Source organism: Megascapheus bottae, chromosome 3 (genome assembly GCF_031878675.1).
Source record: "Megascapheus bottae isolate mThoBot1 chromosome 3, mThoBot2.hap1, whole genome shotgun sequence".
Taxonomy (NCBI): domain Eukaryota; kingdom Metazoa; phylum Chordata; class Mammalia; order Rodentia; family Geomyidae; genus Megascapheus; species Megascapheus bottae.
In genome coordinates this window covers 52,625,604-52,642,686 of record NC_143511.1, presented here as the reverse complement: position 1 = coordinate 52,642,686, position 17,083 = coordinate 52,625,604, and the positions used below count along the sequence as shown (strand labels likewise).

Sequence of the window (17,083 nt, the reverse complement as noted above, 5' to 3'; positions counted from 1 at the left end):
CCAATTAAAATATGCTGAAATAGAAATGAAGGAAAAATTTTAAAGCATCTAAGTATGTTAATTTTAAATTAGGTACCTTAAAGCAGTGAGCAATTTCACTGTTTAAATTGCCCTTGCCACTTGAAGTCTTCATAGATAGATAATATGGTCTAGCAACCTCTAATACTTTCATAATTGAATGCATAGGTTTTTCCTTAGTTTTAAAGGTTAAAATAAAGTTATAAGAACATAATAAGTAGTCATTATAAAAAGTGATATGTATCTATTAAAATATCAAAATATAGCATGTACATATATGTAGGTATATTTAGTTAATATTTAAATTCTATAAGAACACAATAAATGATGTAAAAATAAACCAGCTTAAGCAAAGAGAAAGATGTTCATGAGAGAGTAATACACATTTTAACTCAAGGTTCCAAAACCTCACAAAGTATGTGGTTTTCAGAAGACAATTTCAATAATAATCAAACCTCTTTGGCCAATTAAAAAGAAAAGAAAAGAAAATGCAGTGTAACTCAAAACTCATACTAAATGTTTGGAAAAATTATTTGTGGCATTTTGTTATGAAAAATCCCACCTGTGATTTATTCTATAAGACACAAGGTACAAGGTACTGTCAAACAATGAACAATATTGAATATATCACACTTGATTGAATCAGGTATTTATTAATTACTGTCTATATATTTGTAGTTTAAATTAATTGTTTATCCTCTAGTGGTGTGATGTGGCATTCTCTACAACTTGCCTGATCAGAAGGGAGTGTGTAAAAGCATGGACTGACTAAGAAGTAATGCTGTGTCAAAGGAACATATGTTTCCTTGATTAAAAGATCTAACATTTTCACCATGAATTTCATGGGAATAGGGAAGAACAATCCCATCCTGGAAGAATACACCAGGAAGAGATGACACAAATTATTGACAGTTCCATCCCATGCATGAGATATGCTGAGATCTGCAAATGATACTTTATCTTCCAGAAAACACAGAAATACTACCATGGGCTTGTCAAGACCTTCTCCTGTATAATTTAAGGAGAAACAAAAAGTATCTGAGGTATCTGGAGGAAAATCTGCTTGAATGTTCAATTTCTTCATACATTTATTGATGATGTTGATGACAATAATGATGATTGTAATGACAAGTGTCAAAGTTCTCAGCCATATTGTATTGCTGCATTGTGTGGTGTGTGTGTGTGTGTGTGTGTGTGTGTGTGTGTGTGTGTGTGTGTGTGTGTGTTCCAGTCCTGGGGCTTAAATTCTAGGTCTGGGTGCTATCCCTGAGCTCTTGTTTTGCTCAAGATTATCACTTTGCTACCTGTGCCTTAGCTCTACATCTGGCTTTTTGCTGGTTACTTGAAGACAAAAGTCGCAAAAAATGCCCTGTTTAGGCTGGCTTCAAATCATGATCCTCAGATCTCAAAGTTATGATTTGCTAGGATCTACCAGTGCCCAATTTTTTGTAATATTTTTAACTTGAGAATTTTTTCTTTGCTTTTAAAATTGCTTGATAGAGAAATCTCTGCAGAATTTCTGAGATAATACAAAGATAACTAGTTACACAATCTAAGCCAAGGGAAGGAAACACTGGATTTAATCAAGATCATATGGATACTTTATAGTTCACTTAAAAGTTGTAGAAATAATTATTTAAGCTTGAAAGTAGATTTCAAGTTTTATCACAAATCCCATCTTTCTGGTAGTAGATAGTATGTCCAGATCACTTCAATAATCACACAAAGATGATTTAGCTAGTCAGCCAGTAAAATAGCATTTTCTTTTCACAAAACCAAATATTCATGTATGTGCATATAATGAAAATACACATATTTACACAGAAACACACAAATCTCCAATATAAAGAGAATACACTTTATACATATATAAAGAGAGATTGATTAAAGTAAGCTTAGTAAAGCCAGGTGTGATGACATACACTTGTAATTACAAAACTCAGGGAGCTGAGGCAAAAGGACTGAGAGTTCAAAACAGGTCCCTACTGTGTAGTGAGTTTGTGGTTCAGCAGGGATATGTAGTGAGGTCTTATTCAAATAATAAACAGGAGAACAAACAATTCATAGATTTAATATTTATTTTTTCTCTACAATTACTTAAGACCCTTGAATTATCTGTATTTATCATGCTCAGTTTTAAATATTTGTCATGAAAGAAACTAAACCCCATAATATCACTGGGTCTGTGCTTGCTACTAGAAAAATAAACATCTTATGTGGCAGTAGGATTCATACCAGAAATTAACCTAATGATTTTTCTCATGGCCACAAACCTAATGAAATCCGCGCTGATATTTCAACTGTTCAACATTAAGTCCTCTATTTATTCTAGCATACCTAGGTTAACACGTGACATATTATCTTACTCTGGGAACAACAATTAGGAAATTCATTAATTAAGATCAGGTTGACACTTCTATTTTCAACTAAAGCATCTGTTAATTTATACAGAGGTCTCCTTGGTTTAAACCAACTCATATTTACTGTTCCTCAATAAGGGGTAATGTGTATGGGTTTTTATAAGGACTCTAAGTGTGAATTGAAAAGCTTCACAGTTCTTGCCAATGGGCAGACTCTGTCCATATTTTTACATAATAATAGTTCTCAAGAAGACACCAGGGCTTCAGATAATAAATGATCATTCCACACAACAGATCTATAAACAGGATGAGGATTAATGAATTTGCTGGCAGCTATTGGTTTTAATTAGCCCAAGTTCAATTGCAGCAGAACCATATCTGTCCAAAAGATTTTGGATTGTGCTAATACAGGTCCTAAATAACTATTTCTGTCAGTTTAATGAAACAATTGGTCACATTCTCATTTCAAAGGAAGCAGTGCAAGTGGTGTGCCTCAAAAATAAACCTTTCTCTTCTTTATCTTTGTTTCCTCTTTACCTGGCAGACATTACACTTTTTAAAATCAAATCTTGTATTATACTGCCTACCATGTTTTCTACATTCCAAGCTATCTCATTTTCTTTCTGCCTGTATTTTGACACAAGCGTGTTCTTACGCTTACAAGTGACTTGAATATCTCCCTGCCTTCTTCATTCTGGAAAATGAGAATTGATGGTCAGCTTTCTTTTTCCTATTGAAAGGTATTTCCTTCAGGAATTCCTCTGTTAAGATCACCACCACCTACTCTCCTACTCAGTGGCATTTTTCTTTATACTGGTTTAGAACCAGCATCGTACAGAATTGCACTGGCATACCTGTTCATACTGCTTTCCTAGCTGAACTCTGCTCCTCCTAGAAAATCAATCCTATTTGCAAGAGAAACGTGTTTACTGGACGACACTGCTGAAGTCTCCATAGCCTGCCTGTCATGTGAAAAGTCCTTATAACCCTGAAGCATTGTCTCCTATAACACATAGGACACAGAACATCTGTGAGGGAAACAAAAAGTCCCTTTATTTGTAGACTGTCTTAAAACAACAAGTGTGTACTCACATGACTTATCCATCAATACTAATTCTCTCCAAATGTCAAATTTTCTCCTTAGTCTGAAAAATAGAAAACCAAGAAAAATAGTTGTCAGGAAATCAGGAAGGATTTTTAGGATAGCACATTTCAACCACAGAATGTGGAATCTGGGCAATCATAAAGTAAAGAGTATAGATAAAATCCATTGTGATGATTAGAATTTCCATGTACTGGATTAGAGTTTCAGAGAATCAAGGAGTTCAAGGCCAGGGTTGGTGCAATTTATATCTGAAAAACTGGAACTAAAGAACTCTTTCAACAATGGACAGTGAGAAGTACAGTGAATGGATTAATTTTATCTAGAGTTTAGAAACTGTTCTCAATGAAGCTTCAAAATGATTAGAAAGATAAGCTCAAAAAGGTATATAAACATACAAACCCTCAGCCTAATTTTAATTATGTTCTAAAAGCTAAGTGCCAGTGATTGTATATAGAGATTCCTTCCTTGAATACTTGTTTGTTAAATACATCATTTGAAATATGATGTAAAAATCAAAGTTAATATATTCTTTAAAAAAAAGGTCATAGAAAAGGAATGTGAAACAAACTAGCTTACATTTAATCAGTAACTGGGGCCAAACTGGAAAGACTGGTGCAAAGCAGACAATGAAGTGGATAATGTTATTACGTAGACTGAGATTTGACTGTCCATTTTTTCCTTGTACTCCGTGCTTAGTCTTTCAATGAATGGCCAGCACTACTTAAAATAAGATATTAACACTTTCCTGGATTTTATGCGTCCATTTTAGCATCAGTGTACTAAGCACTGAAATACTTCTCTAAGTTTTATCTCATTATTGTTATTCTTCAATAACAAAAACCATACACACGGAAAAATCTCAAATTTCTGAAAACTTGAGATTACAAGAAGGAGGATTTAAGTCTGGAAATGTTTGCATCCTATCATAGTAGAAATGCAAAGAACTATTCAGAAAGATTGAAGAAGGGAATCAGAGGAGACAGTTAATAAAAAGATCCTACGACAACTAGTTCACTAGGCTTTGCCTCCATAAGCTATCCAAGTCTTCAATGCTTCATTTGGTAGCCAGATCCAAGTGGGTTCAGGTCTGTGAATCTAGCTATTCAAGAGGCCAAGAGCTGAAAATCACAATTAGAAGCTAGCTGGGCCAAAAATATCTGCAAGACTCTTATTTCTGACTACCCACCAAAGAGCTGGATGTGGAGTGGCAATTCAAGTGATAGAGTGCCAGCCTTGTCACTCTAAGAACAACACCAACGCCCTGAGTTGAAGCTCCAGTACTGGTGTATGTGTATGTGGGAGAGGGGGGAGGGCTATTTCTTAAGAGATGAACAATGATAATGACATTTCAGCTTGAGTTTGAAAAGGACATTCAGATCTTAATACTGCTAATCCTCCCCATCCTCACTGCCAAAGTCATATTATCTTGCCATGACAGCTCCAACTTTCATTCTCTCTTTGATTTAACCTGAATTTCCCATGTTATTCTTTTGCCTAACAAGATGAACTCAGAGGAATTTGTGCGGGAAACAACTTTGCTTGAAGCATCTTTATTATGATAGTAATCGCCATTCCTCTGTTTTCTTTCTGCTTGTTTGCTTTTCTTTAGCATTTAAGACTACTAGAAAATGTAAAGTATAATTGAATCCCCCCCCCCACTCCCAGTTAGAATGACTGAACTGGTTTTTGGATCTACCATCACTATGAAAACAGAAATCTGGCAAGCTGATTTTTTGACAGATGTTCCCTGAGTGTAAGATTTCTGACACCAAAAATCTAAAATGTATGTTTCTGGCTATAAGGGAAATAATTGAACATTCTAGCATTGAAAAGTTTACTTACATCTCCACAATCTCACTGAAAACAAAGTCCTGATCAAATTAAAATTTGTGTAACTGGAATATATTGACTTATTCTTGTCCAAACAATGAGAGATAATAGACCTTGTGTATCTAAGTCAGTTTTTTTTCTCTCTTTCTATTTCTCCTCTCTCCTTTACTGTGTGCATACTTATGTGTATATGTGAGCATATGTCTTTCAAGACATTTCCCCAGAATCTAGTCAGAAAAGTACAGGTTTTCTTTTCATGTAGGAAATAAACTAAGTACATAAGGTATAATGAACTGGAGGCTCTACTTGCTGTTTTAGTTTAGAAACAAGAAATTCCTTGTCTCTAATAATTCAGGAAATTCTCTGAGATCCTATGAACACTTGTATTTGTTGCCGGCTGTTATGCTTTGGGAAACAGACTTATATTTCCCCATTTATAGTCTGAGTTGAGAGAAAGAAAAATCATACTAAGGGTATCTCATTTCAAATTTAGCTCCCATAGGAGTTCTCCTTAGAATAAAATTGTTTTCACTGAAGTTTAATATCATTATTTGATGTCAAAATCTACTTTTTATGATAAAAATTTAATTATTATTTTTTCTTTACTCTAAGGAAAAATATTACTAAAATCTATTTTGATTTTCTACTTTGGACTTGCTGTGATGATGCTAGATGATGTTTGATGGTTTAGGAAGTCTTGTTTACATTCTGGAAGTTGTCCTGCTGATTGGTTTAGGCTCCACTAGAGTGGCTTATCTGTTCTCACACTATCTAATAGGCTACTAAAGGCTTCTGAGGGCTCAGGGACAGACAGTGCACAATAAAACACTAAAGTACTAATACCCTTACCCACAAAAGAATCAACAAGGTCAAACCCAGGGTCAAAGTTTAGAAAATGGATTCCATAACCTAATGAAAACTAACAAAATTTCATTCCAGTAAGACAAGACATAATTTTGCTAAAAACGAAATTTGTGAGCTTTCCCGCAGTGAAGAGGATGGAAAATATAAAATATTTTCACCCTATGGCAACAGTTATAACTAATATTCACAAAAAAGGAAAATGAGAGGAAAGGGAGAAAGATATATTTCATCAATTTTTTGCATAAAATAGAAGCTTAAAAAAATGAGGACCCAAAGAAAACTGTCATTTTTCTTCCAGTTAATGAAGAAAGGATAACCAAGCCAGGCACAGTAGCTCATGCCTGTGCTACTCAAGAGGTTGGCCCAGAGCCAAGCCCTACAACCTACAACTGACAGACACACACAGAGAGAGAGAGAGAGAGAGAGAGAGAGAGAGAGAGAGAGAGGGAGAGAGAGAGAGAGAGAGGAGAGAGGAGAGAGAGAGAGAGAGAGAGACAGAGAGACAGAGACAGAGACAGAGACAGAGACAGAGAGACAGAGAGAATGAAAAGATAACCATGTAAACCATGTAGACATCTGATTAGACAAAAGGCATTATTTATTGTAACAGACTTATTGTAACTCAGCAGGACCTAATGATATTCTTATTTTTTATATAGAAAACAAACCCACATAATGACAAGATCCCTTCTGAGAGAATTATCTTATGATGTACTATCAGACATGGTAGGACAGAGAATTTTTTTTGATTAGTACCTAAGTAGGTAGAAAGACAAAAGAAGTGATATTTTTTAAATTCTACTTTCCATGGCTAACTTCAGAAAAGAGGAAATTGATTGCTATGAATCACTTCAAGGGAAAAATATGGACAAGCATAGAAAGGCATGAAAAGGTCAGAGATTTTGATTCTTAAGATACTTATCAGGTCCTCTAGAGCTCAAAGGACCCAGCATGCCAAAATGCGACTGGGTATACCATTCATATTTACTAATTTATACTTCTTATATTCTTGACATTTTGTATTTTGTTTCCCTGATGGTAATAGGCTCATGGAAGAAAAATGAAAATTTGGTGATCAGTATAGTACAATAGAGAAAATTTGAAATATATATATGTATATATATACATATATATATGGAGGAGACCCACTAACTGCTCTCAAAGGATGCTTCACTGAATTCCTCTGAATCTCATGTCCACATGGCATCACATCAATTTATTTTCAGGGTTTTCCTTTCACCTTCACTTTTGAATAAACTTAGCCTGCTTGCCTTCACAAATCAAATATACACATGAAATTCACTACACCCATTTCAATATAAAGATAGATTTGCCAAATTTGCATTTTTAAAGCCTTGTTTAGTTTCCATAATATGGAATAATGCTCTTAATCTTTTTGTTTCCTTTTCATTCATTTCTTTTGGGTGTTTGGTTATTGTTTATACTATTGTGTTTTCCTTTCATGTTATTTGTTCCACCTACAGAAATCTTATAAAATATGGAAAAAAATCAATGTAAAATATCAAACAAGATCTGACTGAGAAACCAGTTCATACAATATCAACATGACATTAATTTGAATTTTTTTGCTTATGTCCTGGGGCTTGAGCTCAGGACCTGGGCACTCTTCCTTGGGCTTTCTCAAGGCTCATGCTCTACCATTTGAGCCACAGAACTACTTCTGGCTTTTTCTACGTATGTAGTATGGAAGAATCAAGCCCAGGGCTTCCTGCATGGTAGGCAAGCGCTCTACCACTAGGCCACGCTGCCAGCACCTAATTTAATTTGTGTAAGCAATTTTGATAAGATAAAGATTTGAATAGGTAAGCAAACAATGAGAGAAGAAATCTAGGGCTATCTTGTTAGAAGAGAAATACAATCACGTGATATTAATAATCTGTGCCGGGCTCAGATTGCTTAGTTGATAACTAATTTTATGATGCAAAACATTGCAAGAATGATTTGTCACTACAGCTAATTGAGAATAGTCATCACTGTTTGGATGGCCTTGTATGCAGAATCAAATTAACAATTAAGGTATCATGTTTTTCCTTATTATATAATACTTTGTATAATAACTGTTATAAAAGGTAAGCTATAAAACCTACCCGTAATTATAGGTTATATGAAATTAGTATGCTGACTATGGGTTATAAGGTTTATGCACAAAACTAACATATTGTAGGCATATGAAATGTCACACATATCTGGGCAACAATACAGTAGGTTCTCTTCAAATAATTTCTGACAAACTGGAAAGAAAATTGTAAGTGAATTGAATTTCCAGAAACCTTTGTATTACTGTAGCCTGGAGTATGTAGTATCCAGTGCAGGTAGTCAATGTTCTAGGTTATCTGGATAGGAATCAACTCTCTTTTAATCACTTTCTTTTATTACAAAGGCTACTTGTAGATAGCCAGATGGACTCATATGAACTTGCAAGTGAAAAGGCTCTTTATGAAACCTACCACAGAATGTTCTTTTTTCTATCACACCCTATTCTTTTACTACTAATTTCAATCTTGCTTTTATTTAGAAAGCAGCATCTCACTTCTCTATATTCCATTTGGTTCCCAGCAAAAGCTACTGAAATTGCAAGCAATATTGGATTGTGGTTCTTTTATCTGAGATTAACCTTTGCCACTCAGGATCACCCCATCTCATGGTTGGTCATATTTTGCATTTATATAAATGATCTATGTGAACTTCCCTTCCTGCTCACTAATTTTTCCATAGTCTATGCACCCAAAATACATTGATCTTCCCTTAGTATACTAATGAATGATTTCAAATATATTTGACCTTGTATTAAAATACTTTTGGAAACTCTCTTAAGGATTTTTATTACAAAAGAACAGAAACGAAAACCTAAAGCAAACAAAATAGTATGATGTCAAAAATATGGTAGATTTAAGGGCGATCTCAAAGCCAAAATCAAAGTTCAGCAAATCCATACAAAGCCAGAATCAAAGTTCAGCAAAATAAAACACCAGGAAGCAAATACTTGAAAGGAGTGTGTTGGGATCAAAGGGAAAAGAATAAAGGAATGAAAAGAAGAGGAGAAACATACAGACAAGCATGCTGTGTGTATCCTACAAAATTAAGAGTGAGGGAAGCAGTGGGTAGGAGAGGGATGGGTCTATATTTTGATAGTGGCAACACTTGCAAACAAATGGCAATGACTTTGCTAGATTTGTAGAAGGTAATATGCTAGCTTTTAGTTTATGTAATTTTAGCTTATACTTCCAACCAACTCATGAGTTAGGTATTATTCTTGTTTCAAATATTGGCATAATGGAAGTTAAATATTCTTTTCTAGAATAATGTGTAAATTGCAAACCTAAACTTAATGTCATACTTTTATTACTTCAGATCTATGAATTTTGTGCGATACTTTGTTTCATCATGTTGCCTTTATTTTTTTTTATCAGTCCTGGGCTTGAGCTCAGGGCCTGAGCACTGTCCTTGGACTTTCTCAAAGCTAAAGCTCTACCACTTGAGTCTCAGCACCACTTCTGGCTTTTTTCTATGTTTCATCATGTTTCTTTTACCTAGGTATTTTAGAACTTATTAGAAAATATGTTACAGGAAACAATAACAACCACAAAATCTGAAATATTATTTCAACAGAAATGTAGAAATAGAAAAGTGATTGAAATAGAAATGTTAGGCTCGGCTCCGTTGCGCAATGGATAGCGCATTGGACTTCTAATAGAAATGTTAGGCTCACATAATCTCTGGTTGCTCACATCTGTAATCCTATCTCTTGAGAAGGCTGAGACAGAAAATGTCATGTTTCAAAGGCAGCCCAGGCAGAAAGGTTCATGAGACTCCAGCACCAATTAACCACCAAAATGACAGAGTAGAGCCATGGCTTAACTAGTAGAGCTCTAGCCATAAGCAAGAACTCAAGTCCCTGACTTTAAGCCTATATGTATGTGTTCATATGTGTATATGTTTGTGTGTGTATGTATATATATATATCACATATTTTGTAACATTTAGTAAATGTTTTACATATTCCATAATATATATTTATACTTAAATATACATGTATATGTTTATGCATATGTAAATATTTATGTATGTATATATATAGATACACATACCACCTCAATTACCACCTCACCTTATACTTGCTCATATTTTGCATTAAAATAACTAATTAATATACACTTTTCACTCCATAACTTTTCCATAGTCTGTGTATCCAAATAGACATATATATATGCTCTATATATCTATATCTGTTTAGGTATACGCATATATATTTCTACCTATACACATATGGATATATACATATATATTTTATGCATATGAATATGGATATAGATATAGAGATCAGTTGAGACATAATTGGTATGTCCCTGAAAAGGAAACATAGACTTGAATTGATATCTGTAATGTGGAAATAGCTATCAATATCAGTCATAAATTATTGTCAAATGCCATTTGTTTCCAACAAATTCTGCTTAGTTTTACATTTGGGTGTTATTTATCTTAGTACGTGTTCTTTCACCTATATTTTTAAAGTTTTAAATTTAAGTGTAAGCTAATATCACTTATGAATAGAAATTCACAGCAGACACCATTTTCATAAAATTGCATTTATCAACAAGATTTTACAAGTTATTATTTTCAATAAATTTGTAAATTGACTGTAAAGAATAATTGTACAAATAGCTATTAGACAATAATTGACATTTCAAAGATTAAAAGTCTGTTCACAATGACTCAGTAGGTTTGGTGTATGAGAAAGTAAATGTATTAAAATAATTAATAAATAAAAAGCAGAAGTAAAACATATTTATCTTAACAAAAATAGCCTTTCTTTCATTTCAGACCGTAATCGAACACAAATGAAGTTTGTATAAAATGAAGCCCGGAAGAAACATAGGTTCACTTCTGACAACAAGCCATCTGTACCTTTGGTCTTTTGTAATTACTAGGACTTGAAATCAGGCCTTCACATTCATGCTCTTTTTACTTGTGAGGCTTTATATTTTGGAGATGGAATCTTGCGGATTTATGGGCCTCATCAGCATTGTATCATGTCTCCAGGCATGTCAGCATTAATGACGTGAGCTACTATCATCTAGATATATGTATTTTATAAGATGGAAGGAGGTTTTGTCTTTCTAAGACACCCTGATTTTAAGAAATTTGGAAAGAACCACTTGTCTCATTGAATGGAGTATGTATGTCTGACTTTGATGTTGTGTCTAAAGTGCAGTTTGTAAGCAACACATTTACTTTCTGTAACCCTGTTAATGCTGCTAAGGCATGTGAATATATTTGAAATCCCAAAGTAAAAAAAAAATGAACCCTATCTAATTTGTATAAGAACATTTTTGCAAGGAAGGCAGAAATGTGTTTTGTAATCCTGTTTAGGGAAGGAAATTCCATTCATCTCTGACATTAATAGATTGTGGATCTCTCAAAGGGAAATCTACCCAACACAATACCATTTTAGAAAGGTACACTTTAGTTTAAAAAGGTATAAAATGAATTACAGTGTTTTCAGACAAAAAAGCAGAACTGGGCTTAACAATTGCCATTGAATAACTAAAAATGCATTCAAAACAAAATCCCTTTGATAATACCAATGAAAATAGCAATGCAAACTCTTGTTTCCGTCTTTTCATCAAAATCACAGATATCAATTCAACTGTGGGTATACTCTTGGTCTACTGACAATTCAAATAGAAAAACATACTTAACCTTATGCTGAGTTGGAGAATTACAGATGTTATTACAAATGTATGTATTCCTTATTTCCTGCAAATGTTGTCAAGTTTTGATTATCTGTTCAAATATATCAAAGTAAACTATAGATAACCCAAGTCAATGGATAATCTTTGCAATGAATTATATTTGGTTGTGAAATATATTCTTATCGTATTTATTCCATATTTTTCTTATGTAGGGTACATAAAACAGCTCATTGTAAGCCAGGTGCCAGTGGCTCATACCTGTAGTCCTAGCTAGTCAGAAAGCTGAGAGCTGAGGATCCAAGCCAATCTAGCAGGAAAGTACATGAGACACTTATCTCCAACTAACATGATAACCAGAGGTGGTACTGTGGCTCAAAATGATAGAGAGCTATCTTTGAATGAAAAAGTTCAAGGAAAACACTCAAATCCCACAAATAAAAGCAAAGCAAAAACAAAACCTTCTTTGTTATAGCTAAGTTCCACAAAAACTTTTCATCATAATGAATAATTTCTATACAGTTTCAGTTAAAGACAATAAGAATTGTTCATACTAGGTCAAACACTGTGGTAATTACAACAGAATCAACTATTGTGTGAGATATAATATATTTAGTCTATTAAATAATATTGGAACTCCTAAAGTTTGCTAATTTTTCCATTCATGTTATTAGCAAAATTGGAATATTGTGTGCATTTTATTGAATTCATTCCAGGTATAATCGTGGGCATCAGAGTACATAGCACTAAACACAACCTATGGATACAGATATAATAAAGTTATATGTTTGCTGAAATGAAAAACGAATTTTCAAAAGATATAGAATATGGTCTGGTGTTTTTTGAGTGTGGGATCTCATTTTACTTACAAAGAACAAAAATTCACAAAATGAAAAATGTGCATGCAAATAGATTCATCAAAGGAAAGGGGGATAATGTTTACAGAAAGAACACAATCAACAGGAAGAAGAGCAAGAATGGTTAGCCCTTTGATTATTTTCCATTTTTTCCTCCATGCACAATACCAACCAAACTCCTCACTTTGTATATGTATGTGTGTGTCTGTAGTCATTAATTTTCATTTGCTACCCTTAAAGTTGAACTTGTTTAAAAAATAGTCACATCTCCATATAAAAGACCTTGCCTCTTTATTAACGTTTTATCATAGTGAAAAATAGAAGCACTAATTATTCTAATCTTTAGAATTGAGATATCTTCTCAATATACAGATGTACATGCAAAATGGATCATAACCTCTTTCGTAATAAGATCTTTCTGCATAAAATCCAAAGATGTGAAAGAATCCCAAATTTGGGAAGATTCCTCTATCAGATGAGTAGTATATTAATACTATGCCAGAAATGAACTATATAACTTTGGCTAGTAGAAAGTCAGGAGGAGGAAAATTGGGAGAACATAGGAAGGCAGAGACACTATTAAAAGGAAATGCACTTGTTACCTGAATCATGTAATTCTCTGCCCATCGCCTTTACAATATTTTTTAAAAATGGAAATAGAAAATGCAGACATGTAAAAGATAATCTGAAGAAGATAGATATTAAAATCAAGTTTTGTAAAATCATGGATCTCAAGAATTGTTAGGATTCCCAGAAGCTAAAAGTGATCACAGAACAGCATCTCTTGTGGAGTCTTCTAGAGGCATTAGCTCTTTTTTATTAAAAGATTTTATTAACACTGTTTTTTACATCATATTTCAGTTATCAAGTTTAACAAACAAGTAGCCAAGAATGGAATCTCTACATGCAATTACTGGCACATAAATTTAAGAACAATAATGAAATTAACCTGAGCTTATATTTCACAGTTATATGTATCTCAATCTATATAATGTATCAATATGTCTATAGAATATATATCCCATCATAGAACTATATGTTTATATAGTTACATTTATATTTCCAAGTTTATGTCAATGACCATGAGTATTCTAGTATTGAATCATTGCTCTTGTAAGGTTTGGATCTAATATCCACCTTTTGTTCCTTTGGTCTTGACTTGTTTTGCTCAACATGATTTGCTATAGTTTCATCCACTTCCCCGTGACTGCCATTATTTTATCTTGTCTGGCTATGTAGAATTTCATTGTATATATGTACCACATATTTTGTATCCATTCATCTGTAGTGGGGCATCTGGGTTGTTTTCATCACTTGGCTATTGTGAATAGTGCAGTGACAAACATGGCTATGTAAGTATCTTTATCATATCCTGAGTTGTGATGCTCAGGGTACATGCCTAGGAGTGATATGGCTGGGGTATAGGGAAGGTCTATTTTTAGTTTATTGAGGAACCTCCAAACCTTCCAGAGTGGCTGTACTAGTTTACATTCCCATCATCAGTTCAGTAGGATTCCTCTTTCTCCACATCCTCACCAGTATTTGTTGTTGTCTAATTTCAGAATATTGGCCATTCTTGTTGGGGTAAGGTAGTATCTTAGAGTTGTTTCTATTTGCATTTCTTTATGACCATGGATGATAAGCATTTTCTCATGTTTCTTTACGATTTTTACATTTTCACTTCACTTGCACATTTAGCAACTGATTTGTTGGGTTTTGAGGGGATTAGTTTCTTGAGTTCCCAGTAGATACTGGATATGAAATATTTGTCTCATGTATTGTTGGTAAATATATTTTCCTAGTTGGTTGGCTGTCTCTCTACTTTAGCAGCTATGTCTTTGTCTATGATGAAATTTTTTATTTTTAGGTAGTCCCATTTGTCGAATCTCTCTCCAATCATTTGTGACCCTGGGACTGTTCAAGAAGTTTTTGCTTTATGCCTATGAGTTCCAGTGTCTCTCCTACTCCGTCATGTAGCAGTTTCAGTGTTTCATGTCTGATATTGAGGTCTTTGATCCATTTTAAGTTAGTGTTTGTGCATGGTGACAGGCTGGGATCAATGTTTAGTTTTCTACATGTGGCTGCCCAGTTTTCTTAGCACAAATAATTGAAGAGGCTGTGTTGTAATATCGTATATCTCTGGCTCCTTTGTCAAATATTTGCTGACTATAAGTATGTGGTTTCATTTATGGATTTTCTAATCTGTTCCATTAATATTTTGGTCTATTTTGTGCCAATACTATGCTGTTTTTATTATTATGGCTCTCTAGTAGAGTTTGAAGTCTGGTATTATAATATCACCTGTATTACTCTTTTTGCCTAGAATTGCATTGACTATTTTAAGTCTCTTGTTGTTCCATATGAACATTTGAATTATGTCCTCTGCTTCGGTAAAGAATGTCCATAGGATTTTGCTGGAGATTGCATTGAAATTGCATTTCAAGTTTTGCAGTATGGCCATTTTCACTATGTAGATTCTCCCTGTCTATGAGTATGGGATGTCTTTCCATTTCTTGGTATCCTCTTTGATTTTTTTCTTTAGGATCTTATAGTTTTCATTAAATAATTCCTTTACATCTTTGGTTAATTCCTACATATTTTATTCTTTTGGGGGCTATGGCAAATGGGATGATTTTCTTGATTTCTCTTTCTGTTTGTGTATTGTTGGTATAAAGAAAGGCTATTGACTTTTGAAAGTCAATTTTTATCCTGCCACTTTGCCAAACTGGTTTATTAGTTCTAAGAATTATTGTGTCGTTCAAGCAGAAGATCATGTTATCTGCTGATAGGGATAGTTTAACTTCCATTTTCCCTATGTGCATCCTTTTGATGTCTTTCTCTTGCCTTATTGCTCTGGCTAAAGGTTCAAGTATTATATTGAAGAGAAGTGGAGAGAGTGGGCATCCCTGTCTTGTTCTGAATTTATGGTAAATTTTTGTAGTCTTTCTCCATTTAGTGTGATACTTGCTATAGGTCTGTCATATATGACTTTAAGTATTTTAAAGAATGTATCTCCTATTCCTATTTTCTCTAGTGCTTTCATCAGGAATAGGTGTTGTATTTTGTCAAATACAGAGGTACTAACTCTTGAATTAAAATATATGGCCTCTTGCACTTTAAGAAAATATATTTATGTTGTCTTGAGTGATCAAATATTTATACATTTATTTAATTAGCCCTAGACAATGAATGCACCTACCATTGTCTTACAATCTCTAAATCACTGTAATTACTTAGGACCAACATCTTTGGAACATAAGTACAGTGTACACAGAGTAAAAGTATGTCGTGTTTTTAACAATTACACACACACACACACACACACACACACACACACACACTCTAAGCTTGGAACACAATTCACCATTTGTTTTAAACAAATGGGATACTTCTCTTTTTAATGGCATATGTAAGCGTACATACCTTAATTTAAAACATTGTTCTGTAGCCAAACATATACATTTATATATACATATATGTTGAGAGAGATAGTGAAAAATACCATGAAGATTGATATATAATCTATCCTGATAGCCATCCTACCATTTGCCTAACAAATATAATAACGTATAAGTTACTACTATTGGGAAAAATAGCTAATAAGGGAATAATAGTATTAAAATAGTGGCATGTTTCAATATTTATGATAGATGTCACAAGAACTTTTAAAGTATATAACACAAAACAAAATAAAATGGAAACAGGAAAACAACAACAAAGACAAAATCTCATGGTTCTACTTCCTGGAGTTCATTTTGATATAAATTATGTTGTAATATTAGATGCATATTAGTATTGTGTTTTAGATCTGAATAACACCGATGCATATAAAAATAACCAAGTAAACATCTATGCTATGTGGAAGGCTTGTGGTTTGATTAAAATGAAGAAACATAATTATACAAATAGTTTGAATGAATTAAACTCTTAATAAAATACCTATCACATTTTATTGAATTGAGCTACATGATATTTTTTGTCACTGTACAGCATATACCTGTTATATAAAAGAAAATTAAAGATAATTGAGGTATCTCAATAACTGTAAAAATAACTCAAAAGTGATGGGAGTGATTAGTTATCAAATGTAATGGTAGGTTTATGAAAATATATCTTAGTCCGTGGGAGTGATTAGTTACCAAATATAACATGACTCTTATGGAATTTTATCTTTTAGGGTTAATCAGTTTTTCTTCCAGTCACAGGGATATTTAAATTACAAAAACATATAATACACATTTAAGTTTTGTGAGCAATAACAGAAGAAAGTTCCTATCCAATCTTAAAATGTGCAATGATGTATTCAGAAAATAGGAATTTGAGAGAGCAACTCCTATA

At 33.4% G+C, this 17,083-nt stretch overlaps 1 long non-coding RNA gene across 1 annotated transcript; it reads left to right on the top strand.

Annotated features, from left to right (window-relative positions):
* The first annotated feature begins 3,691 nt into the window (after positions 1 to 3,691).
* LOC150065490 (uncharacterized) lies at positions 3,692 to 11,490 on the top strand. The gene is made up of 3 exons (XR_016534779.1): positions 3,692 to 3,864; positions 8,755 to 8,842; positions 11,020 to 11,490. It is a non-coding gene; the product is annotated as an uncharacterized LOC150065490 (long non-coding RNA).
* Positions 11,491 to 17,083: the final 5,593 nt, after the last annotated feature.